Source organism: Haemaphysalis longicornis, unplaced genomic scaffold, assembly GCF_048455015.1.
Source record: "Haemaphysalis longicornis isolate Haplotype H1 unplaced genomic scaffold, Haemaphysalis longicornis Haplotype H1 scaffold_1, whole genome shotgun sequence".
In the NCBI taxonomy this organism is placed as follows: Eukaryota; Metazoa; Arthropoda; class Arachnida; order Ixodida; family Ixodidae; genus Haemaphysalis; species Haemaphysalis longicornis.
The window spans coordinates 313,405,568-313,424,600 of record NW_027526203.1 but is presented as its reverse complement, the minus strand read 5'-3'; the positions used below and the strand labels follow the sequence as shown (position 1 = coordinate 313,424,600).

General features: G+C 47.0%; 1 long non-coding RNA gene across 2 annotated transcripts; it reads right to left on the bottom strand.

Annotated features, from left to right (window-relative positions):
• Positions 1 to 6,815: 6,815 nt before the first annotated feature.
• Positions 6,816 to 18,775, bottom strand: LOC144150237 (uncharacterized). 2 transcript variants are annotated; one of them, XR_013318469.1, is made up of 3 exons: positions 17,933 to 18,775; positions 16,320 to 16,486; positions 6,816 to 8,300 (listed from the first exon to the last, which is right to left on the bottom strand). It is a non-coding gene; the product is annotated as an uncharacterized LOC144150237 (long non-coding RNA). The 2 variants fall into 2 exon arrangements; XR_013318468.1 differs by having other exon boundaries at positions 17,973 to 18,775.
• Positions 18,776 to 19,033: the final 258 nt, after the last annotated feature.

Below are 19,033 nucleotides of genomic sequence, written 5' to 3'. Positions count from 1 at the left end.
CTTGGGTGGCCGATACTACAGGTGCCGATTACGAACATATTTTGCAGCGCTTTAACGAAAAGCCCCTCATAATTTACGCAAGCCCAATGGCTGCTCGGCAATGAGAGCAGACGGGTGCTCGATGCGAAGGCGCCCCTTTTCGAGTGTTTTTCGAGCAGAGCAGGGCTGTCCAAAACCTGGGACGAACGGAGAGAAAACGAAATAAAGAATACCTTGTGATTCTTAGTTCGATTGGGCGAAGAACAGTTTCAAAATGCAGCTTGTGGTTTTCTTTTTCGCTAAAATAGAGAGAGTTTGGGAAAAGTGGTAAACAGATGGTAGCCCAAGGGTAACCAGAAGTCTGGGGCCCCAGATGCAGCAGCTCCTTCGATCCTCTTGTCCTCTGATTAGCTCACGCTGATCTTGAGATGACAAGCTAGCTCCCTCCCATCTCTCAGTAGAAGAATTGGAATACGTAATGTTTTAGTTGTTCACCCCTGAGCATACCCTTGGACATGGCATCAGGCTGCGTGCAAGAGCGTGCACGTTTCCTCGCATTTAGCCCAGTTTTAAGTTTATGTCGGATACAAACATCCTCACCCACCCAGATTTGTGGACATGTGTGTTGGTTTGTATTTCGCGCCAAGTTTCTGATTCTTCGTCGTTGAAATCCCCATGTGGCACGGGTAAGGGCGTAGGATGACAAACGTTCTCCATATAATTCCGGGATGGGAGTGGGGCAGTCGGGGCCACGTGCTTCTTGGTCGGCTGCGTCGTTCCCTTCCAGACCCTCGTGCGGGTCTTAATGTGATGGGAACTTCCGTCATTGTGGGTGGGAGAATCCTTCTCTAGCGTTTAGGTACCCTGCCTTCAGCAAACAGTCTAATGGTCTTTTGAGAGTGTGCAATCATGCTTAAGCTCTTTTTCGATAGTTCCGCTACGCGGATCGCCAAGAGGGTGGCTCCAATTTCCACTTCCGTTCCTGTCTGTAAGCTCTCGGCGCATGTTACCCAAATAATCGGCGTGCTCCGGATGATCGTTGCTCGAGAGTATTGCCTCAAGAGCAAGACCGCTTGGAGTTTGTAATCAGCCGAATCACATATGCTCTTCCCTATCTTCCCTAAAACGACAACGAGATGAAGAAAGTAGACGGTGTCATCCGCAAAGCCTACCGAGCCGCCCTGCAGTTACAAGGGAACGATTCCACCGTCAGACTGGAGGACACAGCGACATACAATACGGCGGCCGAACTAATCGAAGGCCACCGCACTGGCAAAGTCAACCACTGAGCAAGCCGCTCCGCCGGCATACTCTTCTGAGAGAGACCCAGGATCGGCCCAGCTCAAAGCCCTGAGTCAGTGTGAAGCATCAAATCATCAATCAGAAATCGACCCGTACCCAAAATTGTGCACCAAAAATTTCACACTGAAAGGCGGACTTATCGAGTCATGGTATTGGCTTAAAAATACCCCCTTGCTCAGCAACCCTCTATGCCGACGGCGCAGAATACCGGCATAAAGACTATATAGCGAGCAGCTAGGCCCGCCGAAACCAGATGGCGCTAGCACCGCACTCGCCACTACTGGCCTTTGATAGTTTCGGTTTCCGCCGTAGACTACCATTGTCCGCTACGAATGAAGCGCGTCGTTAGCAAAATATGTAAGGCACAAAAAAATCATAGTTTGACATCGCGAGCTCATGTTTGTCGTCGCGAAGTGGAGCAGAACGTTCGCGGAAGCACTCCAACGTAGGGAAACATGCGAAGTCCCCGGCGCACCGCCTCGCTCCCAAACTTCCGGATCCTTCAATAGGCCCGGGGCACATCTGTCGCGCATATTGTGCGCCAGGCATATGAGACCAAGTGTGAAAAGGCAGCGGAAAAAACGTTAGCGTTTATCGATTACAAATGTGGTTTGGAACGTACACCCAGTTTGCGCCCTCTGCAAGCATCACGTAGTTATGGAAAAATGAAACGTGATCACGAAAACATGAATCACGAAAACACGCAACTAGCGCGAGTTCTTTCCATGCAGGTCGAATTCATGCGTGGCCTAATTAGAGAAACAAATTTCGGAAATGTGGCTTTATACCAACAGCCCACCATTATTTGACCTCCACGAATAGTATAGTTTTCAACTTTGCGTGTTTTGGTTCATATTTTTGTGTTCGAATTTCACCTGTCCATGACTGTACCTTGCGAAGATCACTATCGAGGACGCCAGTATCTGTGAGATCTTGAGCGATAGATTTCATTGCCGAAGTTGACGGTGAAGCAGGTTTCCCTAACGTTACATTTTCAGCGTAGACCGACGCAGAGCCCCAACTCAAAGGCTGCCGCAAAAGTGAAGTCCATCCATCCTACTCTCAATGATTAAATCCTTTGTAAGGTTACAATGTGCGGCATGCATGACTATTAAGCAATTAAGCCATTAAGGCAGGAATAAATGAACCTCACTACAAGAAATCTGACAACTGCTACACGAATAGGTAGTGAAAGCAAATAATAAGGAAAAACACAAATTGTTATGTCACACACACGTGCACACACACACACACACACACACACACACACACACACACACACACACGCGCGCGCGCGCGCGCGCGCGCGCGCGCGTTATTAATACATGCCCAATTTTGTCATAGGGCATTATGTTACAGCCCTTATACTCTGCTGCTCTAAGAGATTGTACGTAGAAATAGAAAATCTTAAGCCGCCGGACAGCTTCATGTAGGACGAAACGCGTGAACAGCAAACTAGGCGACGAACGGCAATCAAAACAGCTTAAACAACCTTTATGTGGGACATTTCGTGACTGAAAGCTGACACTAAAGGTTGGCACCAACTGCCTTGTTGGACGCTAAGTCCCCGTTCATATCAAAACTCGATGAAAAATGTCAAATTCGCCCATAAAGCCGCGCCTGCGCTCGCCGATGCGCAGGGGCACCAGCGGAGGCCATGGCGAGAGGTGCGTTCTAAGAGAGTGGCGGATGACGTCTCGTCGTGCAACGTGGCCGCGTCAAGGACGCCGCGCGGTTATGGAGGAAAGAAAACTTTTCTTTCTTCATATGTCCCCCATAGAGTTTATCGATATCACCTAAAGTGCAAAGTGTCGCTGCGATCGCATGCCGCCATTATAGTGTACTAGAAAAGATCCTTCTAGTACACTCTACCGCCATGGGAATTGTGGGTACCCGGAGAATTGGATTGACAGCAAGTGGTTAGTGCAAAGTGCTATGGATTAGACTTGTCGGCTCTGAAGTGTTTGTTAGTTCTGTTTTCGGTATGCTTTTTCATTTTCGACATGCCACTTTCTGGCATTCAATGGCTATCATAGGTATGTCTATAGAACAGCGCCATTAGCACTTAACGCATGTGCTCAGGTTAGTGGGGAGTTTCTTAAGAGGAAGGGGTGACCACATGCAGCGACGGCGACAAGCGACGCGGAAAACGTATCTTAAAATCAGGGTGTCGAACCGGAACCGAACCGAACTGAAAACCGGAACTGAACCGGTATTTTTGCCGGAACTGAACCCGAACCCGAACCGTTATTTTTTGAGCACGCTGAACCCGAACCGCAACTGAACCAAAAAAAGAAATAACGGTTACCGGTTTATGCCGAAACGGTTCGACCCTCCGTTGTTGGTATTGCACAGTCAATACAATCCAGCCTTTTTTTATTTCGCGTATTATCAACTTCGTACTCGCTCGCGCACTTTCCCCTCCAGACAATTGAACATATCACGCTCTACGTAACAACAGGGGAAATGAATGAGCACCAATGTAGCAATGGTCTGTTGCTGCTGGAAGCGCGAGCGTATAGTGCAAGCTGACCAAACGAAATGTCATTCTCGGCAGCTTGCAGGGGATATAAAACGACTTGGCCCTTCCCTGGCTGCGACTTTATTGGAGAAATCAGGCTGCAGGAGTGCTCCACTGCGCCACAGCGAAAGCCCACCCCCGATGTGTGCAAACGCTTTGCATTTCATAATTTGTTTAAAAGGTCCGACACCGCAATTGTTAATACTTCACAAGTGTGACCGCAGCCCAAGCAGCAAAAATTGCCAAGCCCAAGCATGGCAAATCATCAGTGGCCAATGTGTCCGAGCTTGGCAATACCTCGACCGCCATTATTGGCTGGCGCTTGGGAAAGGTGACAAGCCAAAAATTGGCCCAGCTCTGGAAGGCCAATATAGAGCGTATTCACATACATACCGGCAACCATGCGTGCGCCGCCATATCTGTGGCCAAGCGTCTGTTGCTAGGCGACGTGTGCGCACGGCCCGCAGATCAGGCCCTCCTCTTCTCCTCCGTGCCTTCATGGCGGCCAGGCAGGTCGCGGTCCGCGATATGAGCTTGTGTTTTCGTGCAAGGCGTGTGCGAGTGGCTTGATAGTCTGTTGCACCGCGATAGCGTTGGTTACGCGAAAATTCATGGTTCCGCTCATGAGTGTGACAACCTTATCTGCAATTCCACCCCAGCCTCTGCGCACACCTACGAGCGAGTGCGAGCCGGTCGGGGCGCAAAGGTTGCATCGTTAGCGCATTGGTCGTTTGTCAGCATGAACTGCATCATTTCCAAACTGATGCCCACTGAACGCAAAGTAATAACTCGACGCTAAGTACTGTTGAGTACAGTGCGATCTACCTATCGCCAGACGCGTATCAAGTCGCCGCCGCAGATCAGCTGATGGCCAGCCGCCGCGCTCTAATGTCACAGGTGAGTTGTTTTGCTGAGTGTGAAACATTTAGCGCACGAGAAACCCAGTGCCAATGTGTCGCCCGTGCCATCTTGAGGGAAGCCGTTTTTAGGGCTGCTTTTTTGATAATAACTCGAACATAAGCAGCAACATGTTTTCTTCTTGTTTTTTCTCGTGCGGTGATTGGATCGCATGCAGCGATCAATTACATGAAGCCCTGTGTTTCGATTGTCCTTGGGTGGAGTGAGGAAACCGGCGAGCATCAGTTAAAGGTCAAAACCTCGGGTACTTCTATCCTGCGCACTTTTGAGGCCGATATATCTTTTAAAGAGATTGCTGTTTGATCACGCCGTCCGGAAACGAACGTCGTCTCAAGCTGTTGTTTTGCGCCAGCAGCGCTTAGCGAAATTTACTATTATGTGTTTTTAGGGGCAGCAGAACTGCCATTTCAGTCTCCGTACAAAACTTGTAGCTCCTGCTTGGTTTAGAAAAACTAATTGTGCACATAATGGAAGTAATTGTGCCTTTCTGCTTCACCCCGAACTTTAGCCCGTTTTTTTTCTTTCTCTTTCATTGCAGGCGTATGCAGCTGCTAGAAAAGAAATACGGCGCCCTCACAGAGCTGGTGTGCGTCCTGCGGGGCAAGCCTCAAGAGTGCCGTTTTTTGCGGCATCCGTGAGCAGCAGCAGGTTTAAATACAGTGATGGTGTTTAGCACACTTCGAAACTGATCTACAGAAATATTCAGAAATAAATAGCGAGGTCGACTGGTGCCCTTTTATGTGCATTTAGGTGCCTTTCCAGCTACTGCTATTTGAATTTACAATGACTGTGGAAAATGAAAAAAAAAAAAAAAGAAACACATTTTGGTCATGCTCTTCATGTGCTAGAATATAAAAAAAAACATTTTAGTCATACTCTTCATGTGCTAGAATATTTTTTGCAAGACGTGGTTTCTGGCCAGGAAATGATAACTCGTGGCTATCGCCTTCATTTTGGCTAATTCAACTGTTATGAAATGGTGATCTGTACAGTGAGCACAAGGACTTCATTGAATTATCGGGCCACATTTTGTCACACTGCGAAAAGTTACGCTTGTGTTCCACTTTTTGGGAAGTGCGTTCATTGCTTAGAAAAGGAAAAGTTCACACATGAATTGATAGGCGTACTTAAAATTGAATGTTTAATAATGTGTGCATTAGAGACCCTTCAGTTGCACTCCCAAAAAAAGAAATCGTGTATCAAAACCTTGCTATGTAGCAGGGAAGGGGCGAGATGACGTGTTAGTTTCGATGTGCTTTTAACCTTTTCATTGGTTGTAATCGCATTGGTATGTTTATTCCTTGAATAAACAATCAGTCACAGTTCAGTGCTTTGTCCTGCCTTTGTTCATATTGCTTTGTAAGACCCACTTTTCATTATGCAATACCAACTAGCTTACCAACCCATGTTCTTTGTGCACCACAAAAGCTTAACATTGGTGTTTCCGGGCATCAGCAGCAAGGCTTAAGTTAACTTGTCTTACTTACACCTAGGGTAACTGCTAACAGCAGCTTGGGACACTATTAAAAATGGCATGATGAGAACATGTCTATCAAGAAACATTTTATTACACATCAATAAAACACCACCCAACCAACAGTTCACAATGTAATTACCCATCAGTTAAATATTAGTGATAGTTTGCAGTAGGTCACAGGAGCACCGATGCAGTCTGCCGATTCTCTTTTGTTGTCACTTCTGCACTACTACTTGGAGCTAAACAGAGACAAGGAGCCTTGCTGGGGTAAAAAAAAAAATTACACCCATCTCCCCGAAGGGAACCATGAGTAGGATGCGGAGTGTCATGGGGGTTCCGTTTGCGTTTCCGTTATGTTTAATTGCCTCAGCGCACCCGTTGACGGGACTGTTGCTTCCATCCTACTTCATCTGAAGAAGCTCGGAGTCAAGCGAAGCAAGCGCAGCACTGAACGGGCGCTCTGCTAGTTTCCCTTTATATTCACAGCTGTAGGAGAGGAGACTACGAGAGAGAAGTTTGAAGTTTATTAGGAAGATTGCATATAATACAGTACATACATTGGTAAAGAATACAGAAAGAGGTCCCATAGTTTATCACTGTGGGGGGACCTCTTGTTAAAAAATACATAAAAAACGGTAAAACAAGAGCAGTCAGAAGAGATAAGCAGAAATATAATGTAGATTTATACACAAACCAAATGGACACGGTATAACGGTATAATGAACAATTGCGATGATCGTTCATTACTGATTAGGCCAAAATATCAGAGCGGAGGTAAAAAAAAAATGACGCTTCACTGGACATCAACAGTGTCGAAATATAGAACAAAACAGTTTAATTGTGGCAAAACAGCCTAGGCTGATTTGTTCAGCCTTCATAAAGAAAACAGAGCATGAAAGCAGAATTATTGTAAAATAATATTACACAATAAATGCATTACGGGGATCAATCAGGCAACATGCTTTCACTGGGATGGATTAAAAAAAAATTGCAACACAGAAATCAACGTCAGTGAACTGGAGACATACATTTTCCCGGAATATATACGCTTTCCTTGGATTTATAGGGTGAGAGTGAATGAAGGAAGAGCCGCGCATGCGCGCGAGAGAGCTGAAGCGAACGGAGGAGGAGCGCGCGCAGACGGTAGGAGAGGAGAGGAGAGTACGCAGCTGTTTGGAAAGGAGGAGAGGAGCACATGCACAGATGGTGTGCGGACGGTCGCCACCGGTCAACAAGTGACATACCCCCGAGCATAAGACACTCCGCATCTAGAACACGGAAACACCATTTTTTCCCATTCCATTCGGTTTTTGTGTGTGGGTGCTTCCACTTGTAACCTTCCATTCTTTGTGTTACGATTGATACACATAGCCATGCCCTATTGTGCACAGTTAATCTAAAGCAAGGGTGTGAAACACCCGGGCCACATGTGGCCTGCAGACCTTTTGATTTTTTTTTTGACCTTTTGATGTATTAAAGGATCACCGTAAAACAAATATCAGTGCCTATATTTTAGTCATCCTGGAGATCAGTACTGATATGTTTCTCGAATGGTGACACCAAATTCCATACAGAAATGACCAAGCATATTTACAATGTGTGGGAAAGGACTTGTTTCGTTTGAACGGCAGCATTAGGTGACAATTTGTTACACCCCCCTCCCCCCTGCCTTTCTTGCATTGCAACCTTCCCACGTGGGACTGAACTTCTTGACTGTGGCTTGCTTGCTCACTGATGTGAGTTGAGACCCCTCATGTCACTAAGATGCACAATTTTTTTTGCACAAAACATTAACAACTCTTAAAAACTTGCATACTACGACGACAATCATGAATGTCAGCTTGGACAAAAAAGGGAAAGAAATACTGACATTGGGCAGCATTACAAACACCCTGTATTTTTTGTGAAGACACAGAACTAAGCTGAAGAATGTTTACTAGAGCAGCAGCAGCAGCATAAAATGGACATTGGTGTAACAACTGACAAAAAATAACCTACCTAAACCATTGGAATCAAAATCACGAGCGTAACAGTTCAAAATTGGGCTTGATGTCTTCATCTAGACTCCCATTGCTTTAGGCTCGCAATGGGTGCTGCCATTCACTGTGTGGAATAGCATTTCACATTATGGAAAATTCGGAGGGCTTATTTTACACATTACGGCACATCAAAACTTTCACCGCCAAGAAATTAGGTAAATCGTCGGTCAACAGTCCAGGAAACAGCTTTTCATGTCTACAGGAGCAAAATCCTCATAATGTTCTGTTTGAACATAAGAGTGCATTCATACAGATGACCAGGGCTAAAATCTTCATGACAGAACATAACTGCAAATCACACAATGAAAACCAAAACATCTGTGCATTTAGATACTACAGCGAAACAAAAAATTGCATCAATAAGTCAATCATCAGGAATTGCACTACCTGGTACAGTAGCCTGTGCATTGTGCTGTTATGCCCATCGCTGGGTAGTCCCTAAATCATACTTCCAATAAATACACATGGTTTGCGGCGATTTTAGATGCCCATCACACAACATTTTTTGCACACCCATTACACACCACACTAACCATGCGTTGCATCCTGGCTGTCTTAATGGTCATGTTCGCCTTCTAACCAGTGGCATTGGATGCCTGCTGCTCTTTTCACTGTTGCCCAGTATTGGCATTTCATTGCGGCCATTCCCATTCCATCCTCTTCTGTGTGGCTAAGGTGTTGTGCTGCTGGGCCCAAGGACATTGCAGGTTCGATTCCCAGCCACTTTTCTGACAGAGGCGAAAAGCAAAAACGCCCGTGTCTGCGAGATTTCGGCGCACGTTAAAGATCCCCCCCCCTTCTTGCCCCAGGTGGCCAAAATTAATCCGGAGCCTTCCACTACGGCGTGCCTCACCCACCTATTTCCCACACAATAAGGGAAACTGCTAGACATTGTTGTCTCAGCCAAACTGATGCACACGGCTTGCTGGAAAATGCCTATTCGAATGGCACAACTGACTGGCTCAGATTTGCTAGAGCTGCGCAGACAGCTACAATTTTGTCTAGCTGGGTGAGCCTCTCGTTGTGCTTCACAGTCCCAAGATCAATTGGAATAGTGCTTGACAGGATTCAGTATCGTCCTCTAAGTAGCCCAATCACCCGTTCTACATGAATGCGAACATTAGCCAATTTTCGAGTTTTTTGGACGTCCCAAGCCGATAACTGCGATTTCCCCCTAGTGAAAGCCGGCATTTCTAGCTTGGCTGAGTGGATGCCAACAGCATCACCTATTGTGAATCCTCTGTCAGCCAACACTGTGTCACCTGGTACAAGGTTATTTAAGATGCCGCAAGACTCGGTAAGGCGCTTGTCGCTGGTCCGACCACCCCAACCCTCGGAAATGAAAGTGACTGCACCTCGTGCTTTGCAGCGCAACGCCTTAGCCACTGAGACACCGCGGCGGGTTATATTTGCAGCATTGGTAAAACCATTTTGAAATACTGCAACTTGCCAAGGAATTTAGTCCTGCCAGTTTTACCTTGCAATCTGATTATACTCACATTTTTTGCAGTTTGTTTTTAGTTGTAAATTAAGTGTATCAAGTCATTTTTTTTCGTGTTTGCCATTCAGCAGAAGACTGCACTTACTGGGCACGTCTGGTATTGATGGTCATTTGTACTCAACACATCCTGTATTTACAGATTTCTTTTCTGACTCCAACAACTGCATCGGTGAAGCAATTTTGTAAGCCTGCAGCTCGTCGTCTTGTTCAGTTGTTATTAACGTGCTATGTTAGAGAAATCACATCAATCTCAATTATCTTTTTAGTTTAAGAGTGTGGCATTACTTTGTGTATTTACCAAAAAACTATTACCTGTCTGTATAATGCCTTTAAATCCCTATTTCTTTGAACTGTTTCAACACTTTTCTGTGTATGATACTGTCCAGTTGCTGTGATTTTTTTAACACGAGGAAAATGCAAATATCATTTTAAGCAGTGACATCACAAATGACATACTGTGTGCTGAATAAACTTTTTCTGTTGTTGCCCACTAACCTGTTGCCTACTAACAGCTTTGCAGGCTTTGCTTAAAGACCTAAAAAAAAAAATAAGTAGCAGATAGTGAATTTTCACTATTGTAAACGCGATACCCAGGACTCTGCTGGGAAAAACTCGTCATTGTGTACATAGAAGGGAACTTAGTATCTGGCACACAGCATCACTGAAAAGCAATTTACATGCCCATCATAGCTAAAACATGCTAAAATTCACACTCACTGCTACATTGTAATTTTTTTTTTATTCTAAGCATCCCCTTTTATTGATGCCCCTTGCACTTGCGATAGATGCACTTATGGTTGATGCACAAAGATTTGGAGTATTTAACATTCAATACACCTTTTATTAAAATGGGGTAGGAACTAAGAATTGAGCAAATGGGGCAGTAAAAATTGGAACAATTCATATGGTGAAAGGTGTTGGAGGGCCAGAGACAGATGTGATGATAGTTCCAGGGTGCTTACTGCTCCTACCCTTGTTCTACTCTCCCCAAGTAGGAGCTGTGCAGTACGGTCTCCCACTGCTATTAACACTGCAACTTGGTGTGGCTGTGTGAGGACGCTGACATAGCATGTGTGCTAGGCCTGCTCCTTCCTGGCACCTGTGGCACTCTGCAGGGGGGGTGGGGGGACAGCTACTGTTACCTGTCCTGGGTAACAGTAGCTGTAGACAATTAAGCTCCGACACGAATTTGTCTGGAGGTGTCTCCAAACCACAGATTCCTGGGAGGGATACAGGCTCAGGTCAGCCGACAGTGGTTGGGGATATCCGTGTAGGACACTACTCTGTTCCTGCCTGACAGTGAGATGAAGCCACCGTCCAGATTGACGTGCGCTAGGTCGGTGAAGCCGCAAGCGGCGTTGTGTGCGGATTCACTCCTGGCCATGCCAAAGAGGGCAGCGGTCCAGATTAGATCCAGAATTAGCGGTCCAGAACTTGCCGGTTCGTTTTTCGGGGTCGAAGCCAAAAGTTAGAGGTACGGACACCTCTTCGGAGATCTGCCCTCGGGAGAAATTTAGGATTGCAGACTTGGAGGTTTTAATTAACAGCGATGCTGTTGAGCAAATCATTTCTGTATGGTGTCCGCAGCTTTTAAAATACTACGAAAATGCACACCATTCATGCTCGCGTGCCTTGATACGTGTGCATAGTTTGTCGCGGATAGTGGATAGGCCACAGATAGTTGGCATGGCCGAGGAAAGGAAGAGGCCGGTGTGCTTCGACAGGCTCGGCGTGCAAAGCATCTGCTAGAGACGATAAGTCATGCTTACAGGGCGGCACAAGAAAACGTCGACCAAAACGACGAGGTCACTCTGGCGTTGCTCAACGTAAGGTAATGAAATGCCATCCCGCCGACGTCAACCACGGCACCACGACAATAAAACTCAACTTTGTGTCCGTCAATGATCAAGTCTTGCACGTGAGCACTAGCTTCCCTGAATTTTTTTTACTGTTCTGATTTTTGTGAAGGCCACCATTGCCAGTGCAATGGCTGCTGCTTCATACACCACTGGGGTATGAAGCGGGCCAGAGGCAATGGAGTTTCCCTGGTTATTGACTACAGCAACTAATATTACGTCGAGACGAAAATAGTTGGCTGCGTCCCTGTAAACCACGTCCTCACATTTAGCTTAGCGTTTGCGCAGAGCTTGCGCCCTGGCCTATCGTCGCTCGTCGTTGTAATTGGGGTGCGTTTCACGAGAAGAGGGGGAATGAGGATGCAATCTCCGCGTTGTTGGAATAGCTACTTGTAAAGTCGTGCTGCAAGGAAGGTTAATGTCCAATGTGCTTAAAATGCGACTCCTTGTTTGGCTGTTAGCTAAAGCTCATGCTGCCTTAACCTTTGTAGAAAGTGTACGTCTGAAACTGATCATGGTATGCAGAAAAAGAGTTTTCCTCCATGTTCAAGAACCTTTCCCATGCATGGAATGAGAGATAATGGCTGGAGAATTTCAATCGTAAGCTTTTTTTTTCAGGTTTAGGGATTAAAATATTTTTAGCTCTTTTCCACTGTTTCAGAATGTGGCCTCTATCCCAACACATATTGAGCTAATGAGTGAGGGCTTCCAAAAAGTCATAACCTAGATTACAAGCATTTGTTCCTGATGTCATTTTGCCTAAAAGCACATTTTGTTTTGTGCAAAGGGCCGTAATGGCAGCCGCGTACCTTGCCCGAAGTAGTGTTGAGGAGGGCATTATTCCGGCTCGAGTAGGGGGCAGTACCTTGGCAGCACAGCTTGCAATATGAAGATCCTGAATAACCTTCAGTAGTTCTTTGTCCGTGCTACTAAACTGATAGGGAATGACACTTATGGCGAATTCCATTGGGAGAGCAGGAGCACTCAAAAGCACTCTGAAAGTGCTCTCTCCTGAGCAGGCGTGTTTCAGTGGTCGAACAGAAGTAGGAGCGCTGTCATCCAGTGGTAGTGCGAGACCACTTTCGGTGCTCTGAGAGCAGTTGGGAGCAGTTCGATCTGCTCCCGCTTGAAAAGTCGGAGTGAGCACAGTACGATACGAAGGAAGTCACATGACCTTTAACGTCATATCCTCCCCTTTGTGTGTGTGTGTGTGTGTGTGTGTGTGTGTGTGTTTTGCTCCCTTGTATCGGGGAGCGCGGCAGTATCCATCGTGCATTTGCAACTTTGTGGAATGGGCAGCGAGCCCTACGAGCATGCGAATGCTTCACACCGCCACACGTGCTTTGCCCGGCTTTGCTCACACATGCTTTTCCGCGGAGATTGCTGGGATGCCTAAAGGCTGGAATACATGGAGCGAACTTTCACGACAAAGTTCGCGCGGCGGGAAATCTCTGAGCTACCGTGCTTATCCAATTCTAACGCGCCCCCGATTCTAACACGCACCCGATTTTTCTGACAAAAAAAAACAAAAAACTTGCACCTCCGTTTGTAACGCGCACGGAACTTCATAACCCAGACAAACGAATGCGGGAGAAATGGGCGATTTATTCCTCAAAGTAATTTCGCTCATCTCACTCCTTGTCGCTTTCCACTGACCAGAACATCTCGTCCTCGGTGCCACCAAGAGCCTTCGCGATGCCACACTTCTGAACGAACATTCAACCATGGTTGATGGGATCGTGGCCCACGCCTCGCACGCCCATCCCGCGAGCTTCTCCAGAGCCGCACACTTCAGCCGACCGCTCGTTTTGAACGCGTGAGAGCCGCTGCTGCCATTGCTGTTATCAAGCGCGCAAGTGGAACAATTTGACGATTTGTGTGAACGCCGATAGAAAAGTCTAGGCGCATATGGTTCCTGCGTCCGAAAAATCGTTGCTAAAAGCTTTAGCGCCATCTTGACATGGTGATGGCGATGGGTGGGACGAAATTTCTGCTGTTTCGGTTTCGGTTTCGAATCCGATGCTAACGCGCATGTGATTTTTCGGCCTATTTTTCCGGAAAAAGGGCGCGCGTTAGAATCGGGTAATTACGGTACATGGAGCGACGACATGGCGCGCGCCGCCGCGCTGCCGCTGGGCTGCTCTAAATTAAAGCCCCTCCGCCGCGGCCCTGCCCATAGGAGGGGCTTTACTCTCACTGAACTCCATGCCCAGAATCAACGGTGCTGTTCAGTAAACAGACCCAGTGAAGGAGCTTCCCACTTTGGTTGTACATCATTTAACGATTCTGCGTGGGGCGGGGGTGTTTCTTCTACTGAAATATTCGTTCTCAGTTCTCAAAAACGCTAAAGGCTGAAGAGGGAGAGAGAGAGAGAGAGAAAAAAAAAAAAAAACGAACGGCACCGGGGAGATTCGCATGAACGACTACAAGAACAAGTAGCCGGCAGTTTAACCTCTACTTCACCCCGAGAGATGGTGCATATGAGCAAAATAGCCTCTGTTACTGGTTTTTGTCGTATTTGAGACGCCCTCGTAGTGATACCGTCTGTTCCTCACTCACCAATCTTGCAGACAGGCCTCATATTGCTGCTACTGCAAGTAATGTAGCCGCCCTTATTTAACCTGATAAATGCTATCATGTATGCCCATACAGCCGGTCGGGACCGTGTTTTCCCCTCGTCGTTTTTTCCTCTCCCACCTGCTCTCCGGGTGCGTGCCGCACTCATGGCAGGTGCAGAGGCCCTGCTCCCGCGTGCCCCCAAGTGTTCTGTCACCTACTCCTCACTGCACGATGCCACTGCTCCTGTTCTCTCAATGGAATTCCCCATTAGGTTGCATCAATGTATGGCTTGGCTCTTACCGAGATCGATTAAGCATCAGACGACGTTTCATGTCTTGGGTAGTTGCTTCTCACGGTGCAATCGCAAGCTGCATGCCAATTTTGTCGCAATAACTGAGTATTCTTCAATGTGTTGGTCAAGCCAATCCAGGCGACAAAACACGTTGCAACTGACTTTGTTCTTGCGGAGTTGCTGTTGCAAACCACTCTTGGCCTCCCACATGTGGGGAAGCTGCAAGTCAACCTGGCATTGGTTCCCTGCTTCAAATGTATAATTAGTTGCCTGCTCAGCATCTCGGCTCAGTTGATCCACCTTTGCCTTGATGTTAGTTATTTCTCAGATATGTGGACCAATCACCGAGTGTGGGGAATCCCGCTGCACCACTCAGAGCCCTTGAAATGCATCTCAGTAAATGAGGATAAGCGGGCCTACCAGACCTTCGTTTGATGTTGCCGGGTGGTCGCTGCCGAGATTCTCTTATGTGTTGCGTAAAGTGGTCTTCCTTTACGTGTGTTCTGTAAAAGTGAGGCAAGGCTGCTCACACTGCTGCTCATCACTGCTCACACTACTTCCGGTGCAAGTGGGATGCGTATGGTCAGTGGTAAGGGTGAGGCCTTCTTGTTGGGCATCAAGCCAAAGGTTTTCGCTTTTTAATGGTGTCATGCTTGCAATCCCCACTTAGTGTGATGTGCATTAAAATCACCGACAATGAGTAATGTGTCGAAATGGAAAATTTCAAGAGTTTTCTAAAAAAGCTTGGTCAATTTGGAGGTGTTGCGAGAAGGGCTCCATACGTTTAGGAGAAACGTGCCGGTCAGCCATGTTTTGCATTTAGTAATTAATTCGATGCAACAATACTCGCATCCCGGCCGGCAAATTTCACTTCTTTTCACAGACGCAGAAGTTTTGACGCCTCCGAACGCTCCAAGTTCTACACCGTGTTTGCCATTTGAAAAGACTTTCCACACTGATGAGTTCTACACTGTTTGTTGATTAGTACACACATACCCTGAAGTCACTGACCTAAGAACTGAAGCGCATGAAAAATTCCTTGCCGGCCTGACCCCTGACCCGACAGGCACAGTCAGCCCTGTGCGGCAGCAGCGGCTCACCATTGTTTGCATTGCTGGATGTAAACAAATCTTTCCTTTGCAACTACGTCAGCTGACTCCTTAGCCATGATTGGCTATCCGGTTTTGCATTGCCGAGGCGCAACGAGGGGATTCAGTCCTAGAGCGATCTTGTCCTCCCTCGCAAAGCGAGAAAAAGCGATGCCTGGCTCATCACTTGCAACGTCACGCAATGTGCCAAGTCGCCAGTGGGAATGTGCCTTTAGACGATTGGTGAGCACTTTCGAACTGTCCGCTGACGGAGGCCAGACGCACGTGCAGTCAATTTTATGGGGCTATTCCGCTTCACGCAGCGTCCTCAAAGAACCGGTGATGCAAATGTTGAGACCGGTGATTTCAGCACCAATCTTATCCTCAAATTGCACTAACATGGCTTTGAATGTCGCACGAGAGTTTCCATGATCTGTTCTCCAAAATTTTGAAGCACACCTTCCGTAACGTACTAATCATCCGACCCCGGGACCCAATTTCTGAGGACCCCAAGGTCGGTAACCTGCTGTGGCTGGAGTCAACGATGGCCTGAGATGCTGGCCTGACGTTTTGGAAGAGGCGGGGTTCACAGTGGTGTCGACTCCCTTAAGTTCAGTTACGGCTGCTTTTAGAACTTTTTTTTTCCAACGATAATGGACTCAAGCATGTGATGGATTTTGTTAATTTCTGAGCATGAATCGGAATGTCTGCCGTGAGTGTATTGACTCTGGGGGACCATGAGTCTCTGAGTGTGTTTGCCGTGGGAGACCGTAGCTGCCCAGCTCACCTTGTTGTTTAGGTTGATTCTGTTGGCATGGATATGGCCGCCAGTTCTCGATGGTTTTGGCCCTCAGTGCTCGACAGCCGACGACGCAACGTCCAGCGCACACAATCCCAGCTCCGGGTGGAGTTGTCCTTGGTCACCGGTCCACAGCTCGCATTCCCTTGGCTTTGCTGCAACCAAGGAAAGGAGCCCAAATGGTCACTCTCCCCAGATGAGGCCCTAAAGAATTTTTTACTGCTCCTTTCTATTGTCCTCGTCCTTCACGAATAGTCACAATCTGCGCATAGAGTGTAAATCCCGAAGTGCTAGGACTTGATTTTAATGAAGCCTGTCGCGTGCTTAAGCTCCCAATCAGAGGTCAAGAAAAAAACGTTCAATGCATTACTGACCGCTAATCGCCAAAACACTTCAACAAGGCCGTAGCCACATGTAGCCAAAGCAACAAGCACGAAATGAACATCGTACTGTTAAACTAGGCCGTACAGCCAGTGTCTTCTTGGCAGGAGGCACTTATTCACGTGGCAGCATGTAATGCCTTTCAGCTGCTGCTTGCATCAATCTAGAGTTTTGCTCCCGTGAGTACACCCCATTGTTTTTCTCAACAGCTGCGTAGTTTAATTTGACCCAATGCAAGTGCAGTTACTAATACGCCTGCAGTGCACTGGCCTTGAATGCAGGATCACACATGCTTGGTGCATTGCTACCGTGGTATGCTGCACGTATCAACTCGACTCAACAGTGTGTCACCTGACAACCTCCAAATGCACACCTGAAACACCTCCTTTAGTTCTTTCCAGGGTGCTCATTCTTCACAGTCCATAAACTGTTGGTACAGCCAGAAATACTTTTAGGGGTTGGGGGTGTATGGAGGTATGGGTGAATGGAAGGAGCCTTGCCAAAATGAATGCTAGCACTTGCTTATGTGCAGCATAGTAAAATGTTGGGGGGAGGGGGTTCAAAACCCCTCCGCGCTGTACCTGGAGAATCCTATCGGCCATCTGGGAGGCCATCACTGATGTGTTGCTGGGGCATTCTTGGCTCGTTTCTCTCTCACAAAGGTGAGCACATGGCGGAGTTATTTGTGCACTTGACAGCACCTGAGGATTCACAAGGATTGTCAGCTGCTGATAATGGCTGAGCTGTTGGGTTGACCTTTTTTCTGTGCAGCTTAGCAAAGGGGTCAGCCTCGCGTAGGATGTTTACTAGCACTGATGAGAGGCTGAAAGTTGGGACATAAAGAGTAGTCAGGCAGTGGATGTTCACACGTATTTAAAGAATTGGCCATAATATGGCTTATGTGAAGACTATGACATGCTTTTCATCACTATCAGAAGTGGGGTAGGTCCAGCCCCTTTAAGGGACCGTGGCACACCATCTTGCATTCGGGACAGACGCAAACACCCACACATCAAAACGTTCGACAAGTACTCCTGTAATGATGCCAGCATTTACGGAGGTGAAGGATAAAAAAATCTAAAATGAAGTTTGCCTTGGAGGTGCAGTGTCTCTTTGGCACTGCACATTTTTATACGTTTCAACACGAAAATGCATAATCAACATAAAAAAAAAGTTGTACAACTGAAACTGAAAAGCAACACAGGCTGCATAAACTTTACCTTCTTAAGAGAAGCAAAAATAGGCCAGAAACATGCATACGCTATGCCAAGTTTTTTCTGCAGCCTTGTGTGCCTAGTGGTGGCTGGATGGCTTTTTGTTGACTTCGCCGGACTGGGGGAGTGGCTGTTGAGAGCCAGTGGTTGATCTCATGCTTCAGACCTGCAAGAGTGAGTAGTAACATGTGAACTTAAACATGCTGCGATGCACAGTTTTACAACAGTCAGTTCACCAGTGACCACATAAAGTTGAAAACGGCTTGTGCTTGCTTTGTAGAAGGTTTGTACGAACACTTTGATTGACTATGAGGTTTAACACACTGACACTACACAGGCGATGGGGCACACCGTAGTGAGGGACTAAGGTTAATTTTGACCACTTGGGGATGTTTTAACGTGTGCCAAAATCTCGAACATGGGCATTTCTGCTTTTCGCCTCCATTAGAAAAGCGGCAACTGTGGCCAGTTGCCGCTTTTCAAATATGAAGTCTGGACTAGAAGGTATGCAGGCAACGTTTAACAAATATACACATGTGCAGACGCAAGGATGGTGAGAACAGAGCCTGCAAGCATATGAATAGTCTGCTTGCCGGTTGGGAAGGTTGGTTGCTTAAAAAAAGAATGGTGCATAAAATAACCTGCTAGATACCATGTGTGCCCAAGGCAATGCTTAAAAATCAACTCGCCATTCCATGTAATAAATGCAGCTATGTAGTAAAACCACAGAGGGGGAGGGAGGAATAACCGGGTGTTTTAAGGTGCACAGTAAAAATAGCGCAGTTAAAAGGAACGAGCCAAAGATGGAACTAGCGTTACTCCGCTTTGTTCACTAATTAAAACGCCCAATTTTTTTTCATTCCTCAAATTAAGGTACTTCCTGTCTCGTCGGCTGACGAGCGACGATGAAAGCGACCACACCGACCAATTTGCTGGAACTCAAGTGCCTTTATTAAGCGAAGAGAAATAAACCCACCCGGTCCCCGATGGCGCGGCGGCGCAGGCGTGGAACACGATAGCTCACGCGTCACACATCCGGCGGGTTTGATCCGCGGAGCTTTCAACCGTCACTGCTGGTGTTTCGTCTGTGCTTGAATAACTGTCAGA